This window comes from Apostichopus japonicus, chromosome 7 (assembly GCF_037975245.1).
Source record: "Apostichopus japonicus isolate 1M-3 chromosome 7, ASM3797524v1, whole genome shotgun sequence".
NCBI classification, from domain to species: Eukaryota; Metazoa; Echinodermata; class Holothuroidea; order Aspidochirotida; family Stichopodidae; genus Apostichopus; species Apostichopus japonicus.
This window is the reverse complement of record NC_092567.1, coordinates 8,766,195-8,780,372: the sequence shown is the minus strand read 5'-3', so window position 1 is coordinate 8,780,372 and position 14,178 is coordinate 8,766,195. Positions and strand designations below refer to the sequence as shown.

General features: G+C 37.1%; 2 long non-coding RNA genes across 2 annotated transcripts in view; both read left to right on the top strand.

The window, feature by feature from the left end:
• LOC139970099 (uncharacterized) overlaps nt 1-14,178 on the top strand; it is a 377,392-nt gene that overhangs the window by 355,557 nt on the left and 7,657 nt on the right. Inside the window, exon 5 of the long non-coding RNA XR_011793996.1 lies at nt 11,326-11,436. This is a non-coding gene — a long non-coding RNA (uncharacterized lncRNA). The remainder of the gene's footprint in view (nt 1-11,325; nt 11,437-14,178) is intronic.
• LOC139970116 (uncharacterized) lies at nt 1,839-5,941 on the top strand. The gene is made up of 3 exons (XR_011794019.1): nt 1,839-2,027; nt 3,021-3,187; nt 4,703-5,941. It is a non-coding gene; the product is annotated as an uncharacterized lncRNA (long non-coding RNA).

Genomic DNA, 14,178 nt, shown 5'->3' with positions numbered 1-14,178 from the left:
ATTCCCTGTCAGTGCTGGATTATTCAGTTAAATCTTTGTACCAGCAAAGAGAGTGTTAGGCTATCAAACGATGTATTGTCTTTTTACTTACCTCGTAATTGCTCAAATCTAAGTACTATGTCGATATTTCACCAATAATGTTAATAGCCAATTCATGTAGCCCCCCTCTTTCTTCTTCCATTTAATTAGTACCATCCTCATCAAGAAAAGTTAATTTTTGGATTTAAAATAGTTGAAATTTATATCGACATTGTGATATAAAAATTTCTAGTAAAAAGGCAAATATTTAAAACCAAAAAAGAAATCGACATTTTACACGGAGGGAATTAAAGAAGAGGTCGAAATAAATCGAAGAAGCTTAATTTTTAGATAAAGTAGTCTAGTGTTGAGAATTTCGGTTAAATTAAAGATGGCAATTTTAACACAAACTTGATATTCAAGAATAGGGTTTCAATTTTGAGAAAGGGTCGAAATTCCCTGAAATATTCGAATAAACTTTTGGGATAAAATAATTAACATTTTGATATGAAAAAAATTGAATTTTTTTAGTGTTCCATGTCGGTCAAAATAATGACAAAATGTGTATTATTTACTTAATTGGGATGTCTCCCGACCCCCTCCCCAACCAATTCATTTTTTGCTCCCTTCCTGCGCAAATCAAGTGATTTGTCACATGTCTACATAGATATGGGGAAGGGTGTAGAACATAAATGAGGAGGTACATCTTGTGGCTAATTTGTGTATATTTCTGATTAAGTCCATGAGCGGTAAGTTTGCCTCTCCAATCCTAAAAACGGATCGACTCTCCTGTATGGTTTAGTACCCAATAACGTAAGTTCACATTCCAAAATTGGGGACTGGGACGCGTGAACACCCATAGCAGTGGCCTTCTCAGCTGAATGTAACATCGCAGACCTGTCAACCTGTTTGACCCCAAAATAGGGAGAATAACATTTTTCATGGCCAAAAAATAGGGAGATTAAGGGAAAGTAGGGAGGTTGGTAATTTTCAACTGAAATGATATAAATACTCCTAACGTGTAGTTTACAGTACCGCTCACGTATAACTGGACATGGGTACGCCTACATGATCGTATAAAGACGTATAAACAAGTACAATCGCGTATAAACTCGTTGACAAACAAAATGCCGCGTAGACGCCGCGTAGATACCTCGTATAATCCCTGTACGAGTTTATACACAGGAAATGCTATTGTGCACCATGAATAGGCGCCGAAAGAATTAGTGAGATTTTTTAAACAGCCGTTTCTTCAATCGTAGTTAAAGACGTGATATTCACCTAGCAGCGAAGAGGACGCAGGTAAAGTGTCCGTCGGCATAGAACTTAACTGTTTTTCGTCGTATACAAATAGCCTACATGCGAACTGCACACATATGGTACGCCGCGCCACGTATACATACAAGTCCGAATTTCATATCCTAGTGCTTTCATCTCGTCATTTCAAAAGAGTTTAGAAATGTTATAGTAATAGTATTGACCATTTTCCAAGCTTGTAGTTAGACAATAGCCTATCCAGGCTGAAGAAAATATCTAAGACATGTTTATCTTGCTGTCATGATGACACTTTCAAGCCGCTGTACCACGATTCTATGAACGCAACTTAAGCAGAAAAAATGTCAAGGTGCAAATGATAAAATGCAGCATATTTTTGAAGTCCTCACTTATTAAATCTAAGGAATTTGACATTTTGTTGTAAACTGCTGTTATTTCAATTGGAAGATTGACCATTCAATCTGAAAAATAGGGGTATTTCCCTCGTAGGCATGGAAAATGACTTGAACAAGTCTCATTTTCAAAATCTAAACAAACCAACGCCACAGTGTAAACAGCGTTTGAAGAATTGTTGTATGGTTGTACTTCCATGTTTATTTGACGTGATTCCCCGAAGCTACAGTACTGGCTTACGAAATATGAAGATAATGCAACACATTCCAGATGGTGAACATGATACTGAAAGAAACAGACGGAGTATATTACAATTGTCAAAGAAGAAATCCCACGTATCAGTTGAGTTCCTTTCATAGCGTTAGGCTGTGCACGTACAAGGACAGGCTCACACTCACAGGCCATCATAACGTTCAACGTTATGGCTTAGGTCTTCTCTAGTCATATAACCTAAGTGCAGCCTAATTTATGCCTAGTCTAACGATTTTAGTTACAATATTCAATAGTCCGCAATGCCAGCATAAAGCGTGACCTATGCTCAGCACAATGAAGGACTAGCTGAAGTATGGTGATGCTTGCCTGTTATAGTTGGTTACAAGTTGAAGGGGAGGTTTTCGTTCTTCAAATAATTTGATCATATTATTAATTTGAGAAGTGTTCTACATTTGCGAGATCATCCAACTGTCTGAAGGTTTTAGCCAAATTAAGTCATTCAAAACCTATTCTTAAAGTACTCTGGAGTTGTTTCCTCTCCTGGGATATTGTGGATTTAAGTGCTAACCTGCCAGTGAGTAAAGGTCAAATGAAGGGCAATGTTTTCCAGAGATTGAGATTCAATATCCCATATCATACACAAACATTATTGTAGTTTGTCACCCATAATACTGCAGTGCTTTACACCGTCCTTGCTGGTCAAAGACAACCCATTATTGAAACATATCCAGAATTTCCAGGGTTTGTGCTGGTAATGATCAGTTCCTATTGACGTATCTTCAGCTTCAATATCACAAATCAAATATGCACCTTTACATAATTTACTTACTAAAAGTGTAGGGGTCTTTTGCAGCTAACATGTGAAGTTGATTGCCCACAAAGACTGTTGTAGTGTCACATTGCTATCTGAATGCAAAAGTTCCTAAGAACTTTCAAAAAGCTTCAGAAACCAAACACTGTAATGCTGTATATTCACTACATTAAAAAGATCAATGATTGGATCAAAGTGGAACTGCTACCATGGGTTTTTCTTTGTTGTGAGTATCCTTTTGTTTCTGAAGTCTTCTGAAATATCTGAATAACTAATTTGATTTCATGTTAGTGTTTTCCTTTTGATTTAGAGGTCACTGAGGCTCGAATGGCTCCATGATGTAATAATTCAACCGTTGGAAGAAACCCTCTAGTGTATATGAATATGGATACTGTATATAGGAGATCAGGACCTATGAACCTATCAAGCTTCTTTCAGTATCCTACACTTCTTGATGAACAGAGTTCCATAGGAATGGTAAGAATGAAGTAAATCTGGTTTGTTGTGACTTGATTCACCAAACTGCTGGCTAGCAAGCATGGTTAAGGAATTTAAATTCCCCTGCCACTCTTTATCAATATCATGTCGTGATAACATGTCTTCCTTGCATATTTGAGAGCTACTGTAACTACTGTTTAACATAAACACATTCAAACATAAACAAGCACTGGCATCCATTAGGGTGGTGAGCACTCCCCCCCCCCCCATGGGTTCCACTAGGGATGCAAAATCACTATCAGAAAAGATTTAATAGCTGAAAAGTGAAAATGCCTTCGCTGAAGTCCCCAGAGACTCCCACCAGGGCTTTGATTTCTACTTCATAGAAATTACATTTTTCTCTCTAACATGTATTTACATGCACTTGAAACTTAGTAGAAGAGGACAAGAAATCTCAGAGATGTTACAGAGCTCTTCTGAAGCACCTGGCTAGGGCTCAGATATATATTCTACTGGAGTAAAATTAGATGAAGCATTTCTTTTACTGACATGTCCTCATGTGCTCAAAATTTCTAGCAGATTCCCGAAACTATGTGAAAATACTGAAGATTTGGAGAGCTTTGCAGTACAGTACCCTTGTAAGTCCAGCCACTATAAACAGAGCGCACAATTGGAAATACTTCCTACTAATCTGAGTATATACAGCTGTGAATACAGAATTGTCAGTTGTCAGTTGGTTTCAAAAAATCTAATTGGTCTCAAAAATGATCTTACTTCACCGACTTGAGTACAGTGGCTTAATAGGGACATAGGGGAATAAAATAAGTGTCCCCAAATTTCAAAAGTTTGACTTTTTTATCGCAATATTTGGACTTTTCATCTCAAGATTTTGACCTCTCAAGTCAAAAAGTGTCTTCATCTGCCAAATTTGTGGAAAGAACTGACCATATTGTATGGCTATTGACCAGCTGAACAGGGTACACTATAAAGCTTTGGTGATCTAAAATCTGGAAAGAGACCCCCCGAGAGTGGTGTAACTAGGTCAATGTAGCCAATGCAATCTCCAAGGCCTGGTGCCATTAAATGAAGAAAAATAATATAAAAAACACATCCACCAAAGCTGATACACTAAAATATATACAATTATCTCCTAATGAGTGGAATTTCAAAAGAAATGTTGTCCTCAGTAGGAAAGAGAGTTGCAAAATCTCACAAATTTCTCAGTCAAGCCCAAACCATGCATGGTTGGGTTTGTGTGATGTTTGACTCTCCTTTGGGAGCTCATTTATATTACTGCACCGCACCTTTATATGCCACTTCCACTAACAACGGACAATCTGGTTCAAGTTTGATGGTTTACTGGTTCATTGTTTTTACACTGACCTGGTTATTGGAAACTGAAGTGTACTTTCCTTCCTCTGGATTTTTTTTTTTGTGAATGTCCATGTATACAGGCCAGAGACATACACACATCTATTTCTGACTGACATTCTCAATATAACCTATCATAAGGACTTAATTCTCATTCACATCACTTTCTTTTCCCTTCATTAGGTTAACTTGAATTATCCTGAAGCGAGCTATTAGGGGATCACCTATTCTACCTGTAGTCACCAATTTTTGATGGAAGTTTTCATACTGTGCTGACAAGGACAATGAAAGGTTCATCATCTGATATTTTCTCCATGTGATGGTAATCACATTAATGGTAAGTGTAGAACAGTAATGATCATGTTTCAAAGATGTGTGGTAGATTTAAGATATCAAAGATCAAGGAATACTCTTTTATCTACAATCACTCTCACTGAAAGAATTTTATATCAAGTTTTAACTCATCCACTCAAAATACAACTGACAGAATTAATCCCTAGTAAGGACAAAGAAATGATCGGATTCTTGCTGGATTAATCCAGTACTTGGTACAGTATGTTTGTAATGAGCTGAGATACACAATCATATCTTGTAAGGCTAAAGAAGCATTATTCAAGTAAGGTGTACACAAAACCAGTGACACTGAGAACCAGGCACATTTCCATGCACAATTGTGTTACCAGACCCACCAGAACAACGGTTCATCTACCGACCAGGGATAGACAAGTTCTACTCAAAAGAATGTTAGCAACAGGCAACGTTGCTAGCCTAACTGTTGTAGTCCGTTTACGGACTTTCCAGAACACACACAACTCAGCATCTGTTTATTGCGCAATTTGACCTGGTAGGTCAAAAAACGTTTTAATGTTATCTTTAGAAATTTGTTCATCTGTTCTTATTTAATTTGCATTTCCCTCCATTTTTTAGTGTTTGAATAGATTAAACTACAAAAATTTAAGACCATGTTCGTCGGAAGAAAATGCTGTCATTCAGGAAAAAGATCAAGTGAGGCATAAGGAGAATTATATACAGATCAGCAAAAATTAGCGAAAAAATGCCGTTTCCCCTGTTGCTAACATTCTTTTGAGTAGAACTCGTCTATCCCTGGTCGGTAGATGAACCGTTCAAATAAACGTTTACTGGGCCTGAGAATGAGCAGTTTTTGAAGAGGTTCTGAGCCCAATTGTTCGACAGGTTTGTACTTGTAGTAACCGCAGTGTATATTGCGAGTCTGAAAGATCGCTAGGCCTAGTCCCTGGTCAGTCATGTTGTTACTGCTAGTAGTAGTGCTAACGTTATTTTTAGGTATAGCAACAAGGTTTCTTCTATTAGTGTCAACTTTGGACGCTTTACGCTTCGGTTCTTCATTGAAGCACCTCGATAAGGTTGCTGACATTGACCTTTTTTGTGCTATTGATGATCAAGTGACTCTAGCTCAAAATTAAGCTCAAAATTAATCCCTAAGTCATTCATGTTACTCGAAGTATTTAGCTGGATGATTCAAAAAGTACGTACAGTGTGTATTGAGACTATGTGTGTGAAAACATATACAGTACTACTGCTGCAACTAACTGTAAGTAGGCTATATATGCTGTACAGTATTCTTTTGCAATTTGGAACATTTCTTTGCTCATAAACATATTTGCATATTCTCATGGCAACGTTACACAATGTCTTCATTTCTTTTAATTATGACTTCATGATTGTCACGGCAACAAACCAGTGTTTGTCTAACATTTCGATCCTGAAGCAATTCTCCTCTCTACACACTCGACCAGTCTCGAATCGCATTCGAGACTGGTCCAGTATACAGAAAGTTGGTTTAGGCATTTTTGAATGAAGATTCAATGCTTGTCTAAATTTCAGATTAATTTTTGTTTATATTTCAATTTTGTTGGTATTTGTTGAGCTGTATATTCACTGTGGGAAGCATTATGAGACCTTGAACTCATCTTGTACAGTCCTATAGATTTGTTTTCTAGTTACATTATTTTCTTTACAATTTTATTATAATCATGACTGAGTTGTAAGTATTATTTCAAGATAGTATATCATATCAGAAGACATCCCTAATCTTTTACTAATTTTACTTTGTAATTTATTTTGAAACTACAGTAGTATACCATATATTTATAATAGCTGTGTTATATCTATATATTTGGCAATGTTTCATGATGTAAATCTGCCACTTGCAGACTTAGTGATGACAATTTACATGAATAATAACATTATAACTGATAACCAAATGCATTTTGCTTTTTCTCATCATCAGGTCAACTTCAATTATTCAGTTCTGAGATCAGCCTATTTTGGAATTTGTCAGTTTCGTGTGTGAAGTACAGCTCTTGAAAGAAGTGTGTACAGTTTATATGAGCAGGGTAATGATTGCATGGTCTACTGTACCACCTGTTTCTTACCCCATCCTAGTTGTGTCTTAGACTCAGTGATTCTGTGAGACCTCTTTTGTTCAGTATTTCTCGAATTGTAGCATCATCTCTACAAATTGTACCATAATTGTAGGTTTTAAGAGGATGAAATTCTTATGTGATTTCTATATTATAGCCAAGTACATCTATAATCTTTCAAATCTGACCAATTTTAATGGTCATTAGACATCCATGGTTTCCTTATGTAACATTTTCATTCCTGTGTGAGCATATAATGCTAATGAAGGCTTTCTATTGTCACCGTCGCCAGGTTGAGTGGATATTATTTAATGAATGACAAGGTCCACCTATCCCATCATATTAAATAGTTTTCATGGATAATGCTAACAATATTGAGTATTGCACTGTGACAAGTAACAGTGTATGATTCTATCACAGAAGATCATACAACACAATATGACAAGCTCTTAGCATGTTATATCATCTGAAATCCTTAATGCATTTGTATGATTTTTATGGTCTTAAAGTTAATATGTACTTATGTTATAAGTGTGTGTTTGGGTAGGTAGGGGTGGGGGGGGGGTGGGGTCAGTTTGACGGTGTATTAGCAAAAGTGGAAATGAAGTTACTGGGACAGTTTATGAAAGCAAAGACAACAACACTTGTATATTGGAGCAGCCTCTGCTTCACACTACAGTAGTATACCAATTGTTTGACAAAGCAATCCAGGCCAGTAATTAGGCCTAACATTGCTTGACTTTAAAGTAAAGGTGATATAACAAAGATGAACAACTTCATTGGCCTGCTGCACCAAATAACGTTAAAAGTACCAACTTAGAAAGTGTGCTGATCAATTTAGTATAATCCAAAGGATTGCAAACATGCTACTAATGTTAGCCTATTTTTTTTATTTATGGATATATTTTCAAAAGATTTTCAACTTTAAAATATAAGCACCTTACAATAAAATGAACTTGCAATTATTGAGTGGTTTCAGGTACACAGAGTCATTAGCTTGTATATCTGTGACCAATGGAATGACTGTTAAGTAAATATTAAAAAAGTCAAACTCAATAACAAGGGATTTTGTTGTTTGCATTAAACATCTAGTTCAGATATTCTCAATATAGAATTAGTGACAACTGATTCCTATTGTCTTGTCTTTATCTCCTCATTAGGTAAATGTGGATTAATCAGTCTTGAGACAATCTTTGGGGATCACATGATGCGGATCTTGCACAGAATGGTTTACAATATGCCGATGGTAATGGTAAGTGTATAATTAGTGTATAGCAGGACTGGTAGGCTGGGTTGTAGTTATAATTAGATTTGAGTCTGGGTAGGAAGTGATTTTGTTACTGCCTATTCCTGGAGGAACAGTAATTGTTATGAAACTTGCTTAATCAACAAACTCCCTAAGGGCCTAGAGAAGAAGATATGAAGGCTTCAGTCTAACATTCAAACACCATATAATAGGCAATGCATGTCATACATTGTATTGCTTACCATTGTGAAAAAGTATACACAAAGAGGTGTATGTATTTAATATACTTGGCCTTTTTATATTTTTTGTTGCCATCATAAATTAAGGAACAAATTATTCAGATGACTTGATCCCGTCCAATTTTTGATTTTGATGAATATCGTAACCTTTGCATTCTTGGTGGCTTATGTGCGTTGTGACGCCCAGCTTGTAAACACGATATCTCAAGCAGGGAAGTTGGTCCAAGTTCATGTTTGGTGTGTAGATGTAACACATTGAATACAAGAAACCTACTGTTTTCTGTGGAGGTCAAAGGTCATTTGGGGTCACCGGGGGTCAAAATGATGAAACCTTGTAAACACAATATCTCAAGAAGGGAAGCTTGGAAAGACCTCATATTTAGTGTGTAAACGTACCACATAAAGTACAAGAAGCCTATTGTTTTATGTGGAGGTCAAAGGTTATTTAGGGTCGATAGTGGTCAAATTGTTGAAACCTTGTATACACGATGTATCAAGAACGGAGGCTTGGGGCAAACCTCATATTTAGCGTTTAGACGTACCACATTGAGTACAGAAGCCTAATGTTTTTGGTGTAGGTCAAAGGTCATTTGGGGACAACAGGTCAAATTGTGACAACCTTGTAAACATAATATTGCAAGAAAAGACTGATCTCATATTTGGTTTGTAGATGTACCATATTTAATTTCAGGAGCCTATTATTGGTTTTGGTGGAGGTCAAAGGTCATTTGAAGTCAGCAAATGCCAAACATTTACTTCACTCCCCTCTTACCTGTCTCTCCACACTCACACATCTTCCTAAACATAATATTGTAAGGAAAGCTTGGACAGATCATATTTGGTATGTAATTGTAACACCTTTTGAGTACAAGAAGCCTTACAGTTGTGGGCGGAGGTCAATGGTCATTTGAGTTTACCAGAAGTCAGATTGTGAAACCATGTTTTACACTATATTTCAACAAGGACTGATATCATATTTAGACTATTGATGTTTCTATCACATTTAATACAATAAGCTTATTGTTGAGGTCAATGGTCATTTCAGGACAGCAAGTGTCATTGTGAATTTATTGTTTTGTCACATGGCACTGCTTTTCACTGTATTACGAATATCAAGTATGTTGCACACCTATGTACATCTTCACTATACATTACGTCAAATTCATGCAGAAGGTAGCTCATGTTACACCATCGAAACCACTATGCATTTTTGCATTCTGGTTCAGTTTGTCATAGTGTAGGGTGACAGGTAAGGGTAGTAATCTGTCTTTACAGTGTGGCCACACTCCTCAGTATTGTCAGCCTCACTTCCACCAAAAATAGACAGTAAAATGTATGACAGGCGCTGAAACAATCAATTTAATTAATAAGTGCACGTCCCCTTACAAAAAAAATATATATATATAAAAGACCCATACCCACACTAAGTTAGAACACTTCTAAAGTCTGGTTTATATTATGTTGAGGACTATCCTTATTGGTATATCTCAGTTACAAACTAAGGAATGAAATGTCACAAGTAGTTAAACTTGACCAAACCTATTGTACAAAGTACATAGTAAGGCTTCCATTGGCCCAGAAGTAACCTTAGATATACATTTACACTTAAGTTATCATCAACTTTAATATCCTTAGACTAAATTATGCTATTTCAATAGGTTTATTTTCTTGAATGTAGCCTGTAAACTCCTCCCAGTGCTAGAAGTATATACATGAGATTATTTACTTTTGATATAAACCCAAGATTTGCAAGGCTACAGTAACACATTTCTACATAGTTTAATATGTGACATACTTCTCCATCATTCTGTTTTAATGGGGACATGTATTAAGTGAGCTTGTTACTATATATGATGTAAGAGTGAATACCACCCTGCACAACTGCCTCAGCAAGTGAATCAGAAATGTTGTTACTATGATCACTGCCTGAATCCTGTGTGCTTCCACTTGATGTATATGTTACATATATCACAATTAAGTCTTTGTTTAATAAAATGTAGAATGAATGACAGGAACCATTTCTCCTTTTCCATTCTAACCTTTTCTACCCTTTGACTCTCAGTGCATCCAAAACCCAAGACAATTTATATCAAATTTAAATCTGAAGATAATCTATTCACTATGCTATTTGCCAATGAGCTATTTGCTAAGGGATTAAAAGTGGAAGTCTTTGGTTGGTTTACTGTTACGTGTGCATATGTTGTCAGTCAGTCAGTAATACAAGACATGCATGTAGCTTCTAGAACCTATGCATGTCCTCAGAGTAAAAACCAAAGTAATTCAGAATTCCATTCTTAGCCATTGGTCAACAGTGTTGAAGGATTCTCTTAATGTGTTCTGTCTAAGGTGTACATTATTTGCCCTTCAGTACTGGCCATTTAAGAGATATTTCCAGCAAACTCAAGCACATGTGCTTTTTACATTTACTTTCTGTCGCATTACTATGGAAGATAGCCCACAAATTTGGTAGAAAAAAAAATCCAGCAATTGTCAAAAGATGTCTTTTATTGGGAGGGGAGGGGGGGCTTCACAACTCTTAGGACGTAACATGGAGTTGATCAATTACCACTACAAGTGTTATAAATAACTAATTGTTTTAATTACCTCAGATGCAAAACATACTCCTAAAGAGCAGTTTTAAGATAAAAGCAAAGGTGCTTTGAATAATGATATTAGTGTTGTCCTGTGTTGTTAGCTATGTCAGGCCAATAAACCCAAAGATAAAAACAGAAATAGAAAACAATATATTTGCTGCCCTGGGATACAGCTCTATAAATATTCATATACTTATTAATAAAACACAAGAATAGACGTTGCTGTCTGTTACAAAAATGATCACAGACCCGACCAATTTTCATCTTGATAAATCTAGTGAATGGAAAGTTGATTTATTTTGTATTTTTCTTTAACCTCCAGGTGATACCATTTTCAACATTTCTTTGGTTCATTTCCTCCAAGAAAATGAAAGAAAAAAGCAAGTGGGAACACATCACTGATGACATATCTTCCTTTGTGGCGGAGATTTTGGTGAGTCTTTACATAATAATTTCTCAACAGTCAGTTTGTGAAATTGTAATGGGTTGTGTTGCATACTTGTGATCAAATCTACAGGCCATATGTACGTAAGGACATCTTGCCTAACTAGTTCTATAAATAACATCAAATGTTTTTTTTTATGATTCCGTTTGTTTCATTGTGTAGAACTAACAAAATGTACTAAAAACAATGACTAGTATTTGTATCTTCAAAGAGGTACACAGTATACTGTAGCATGTTACCTTCATGTAGCCATATACCACATTTTAATGGCAGATGCATAGGTTATCTACTACTTGAAATCGGTTTGCAGGACTAAGAGAATGGGACCCCTTCTCAACAGCCATTTTAATATATGATTTCAAAGGGGGGGGGGGTAACAAATCCCAAACTGACTTAGGTAGGTCCTGCACTATTATGGAAAGGCCAGAGAATTTAAAAATGGCGGAGGTGTGGTCGTTGGCTTGTTGAAGGCAAATCTCAGTAGTCCCGTCCCTGAATTCGTTTTGAAAATTGATGTTAACTGGTGCACCCCGAGGCATAATTAGACCACCAATTAGGTCTAAAATTGGCTCCATACACCATGCAGTTTTGCCTATGAACAATGTTTTTGTAAAGTCGTAAGGGGGGATTGGAGCGGGCCGGGAGGAGTGTACACTCGTAGCAGTGGCCTTCTTCTCAGCTGAATAGAACACTGCCACCTCCCACCCTCCCCCGACTTTTATCCAAGTGTATAATTTAGAAATTTTCTGATTAATGTTGAAATACCAACAACTTTCATCTCGTCATTTCAAACGTCTTTAGGAGAAGTCACGCCTAACAATGTCAACAAGTAATAATTCTTGTATTGTATAGCATGTCATCGGGAAGCGATTAGAGGGGTGGGCATAGGGTTGTAGGGCGCACGTTTTCATGCAGATGGGAACAATCTCAAGAAGTGATGGGTGCGTCAACCCCCCCCCCCCCGCCCCGGCAATGATACGCCTTTGGGTCAACTACATGATATTCACAGGAAATGTGCTCAATTCTCAAATCTCATGCGAAATTTATTTTTAGATTAATTGTATGAGTTACGGTACTAGATTTGGGGTAACAATTAGCAATCAGGTTGGAGTGTATTACATTTTATCTGTGGATGGCAGTGTTGCATCGAAGAACACATGAATAGTGCAGTTCGCATATAGATCCTGGTCTAATACCGAAATGCGCCATGTTCCCCAACGACTCGGCCGAGCTCGTGACCAGCCACAGTTTTTTTCATAGCACAATTGTACAACTGTTTAAGGCGTCCATACACACACGTGGGTTATGATATACCATATAGAGTATATATATACATTAGTGAGAGAGGAAAAATGGAAACGTCAAAATTGGAGTTGTCGGTGTAAGGGGTAGGCCGAGGCGCATGCCCCTTCCGAAATCCTCGATACGCCACTGGCTACTCTGTGTATATAATATGGATCAGCGCTGTAATTATGTCACTGTTCCTCTTTCTCTTCCCGGTGTCTTTGGCGTTTTTCTTTTGTTCCCTCCTTTTCTCCTTTTTCTCTCTTTTTCCCCCTCTTTTTTTCCTTTTTTTTTTCTCTCCTCTCTTTCTTATCCGGGGGGCACGCCCCCCCCCCTGGATACGCGCCTGCACAAGTTTAATAAACACAAGTTGTCACTTGTTTGTACATGCGGCGTACCGAATGTGTGCAGTTCGCATGTAGGCTACTTGTATACGACAAAAAAAAACAGTTAAGTTCTATGCCGGCACACACTTTACCTGCGTCCTCTTCGATGCTAGGTGAATATCACGTCTTAAACTACGATTTAAGAAACGGCTGTTTCAAACATCTCACTAATTCTTTCGGTGACTTTAACCCCTATTCATTGAGCACAATAGCATAACCTGCGTATAAACTCGTACAGGGATTATACGAGGTGTCTACGCGGCAATTTGTTTGTCAACGATTTTATACGCGATTGTACTTGTTTATACGATCCTGTGCGCGTACACATGTCCAGTTTTACATGAGCAGTACTGTAGACTATTTAGGAGTATTTATATAATTTCAGTTGAAAATGACCAACCTTCCTATTTTCCCCTTATTCTCCCGGTTTTTGGCCCTGAAAAATGTTATTCTCCATATTTTGGGGTCAAACAGATTAGGTCTGTATGCATCTATCAAGCTTCTTTCAGTATCCTACACTTCTTGATGCACAGAGTTACATAGGAATGGTAAGAATTAAGTTAATCTGGTTGTTGTGACTTTATTCACCAAACATATGGCTAGCAGGCATGGTTAAGGAATTTAAATTCCCCTGCCACTCTTTATCAATATCATGTCATGATAACATTTCTTCCTTGCATATTTGAGAGCTAAATACTGTTTAAAATAAACACATTTAGAGGGCATTAAAACAGGTATGCACTGGCATCCATAAGGGTGGTTATAACTTTCCCCCTCCCCCCCCCCCCATTGGCTTCACTTGGGCTGCAAAATCACTATCAGAGAACATTAAATATCTGAAAAGTAAAAATGCCTCAGCTAAAGTCCCCAGGGACTCCCACCAGGGCTTAGATTTATACTATATAGAAATTAGAGAGCTTTGCAGTACCCTTGTAAGTCCAGCCCTATAAACAGAGAACACAATTGGAAATACTTCCTACTAATCTGAATATGTACAGCTGTGAATAAAGAATTGTCACTTATGCTTGTTTAATTTTTAACATTGCTGAGCCAGTCACTG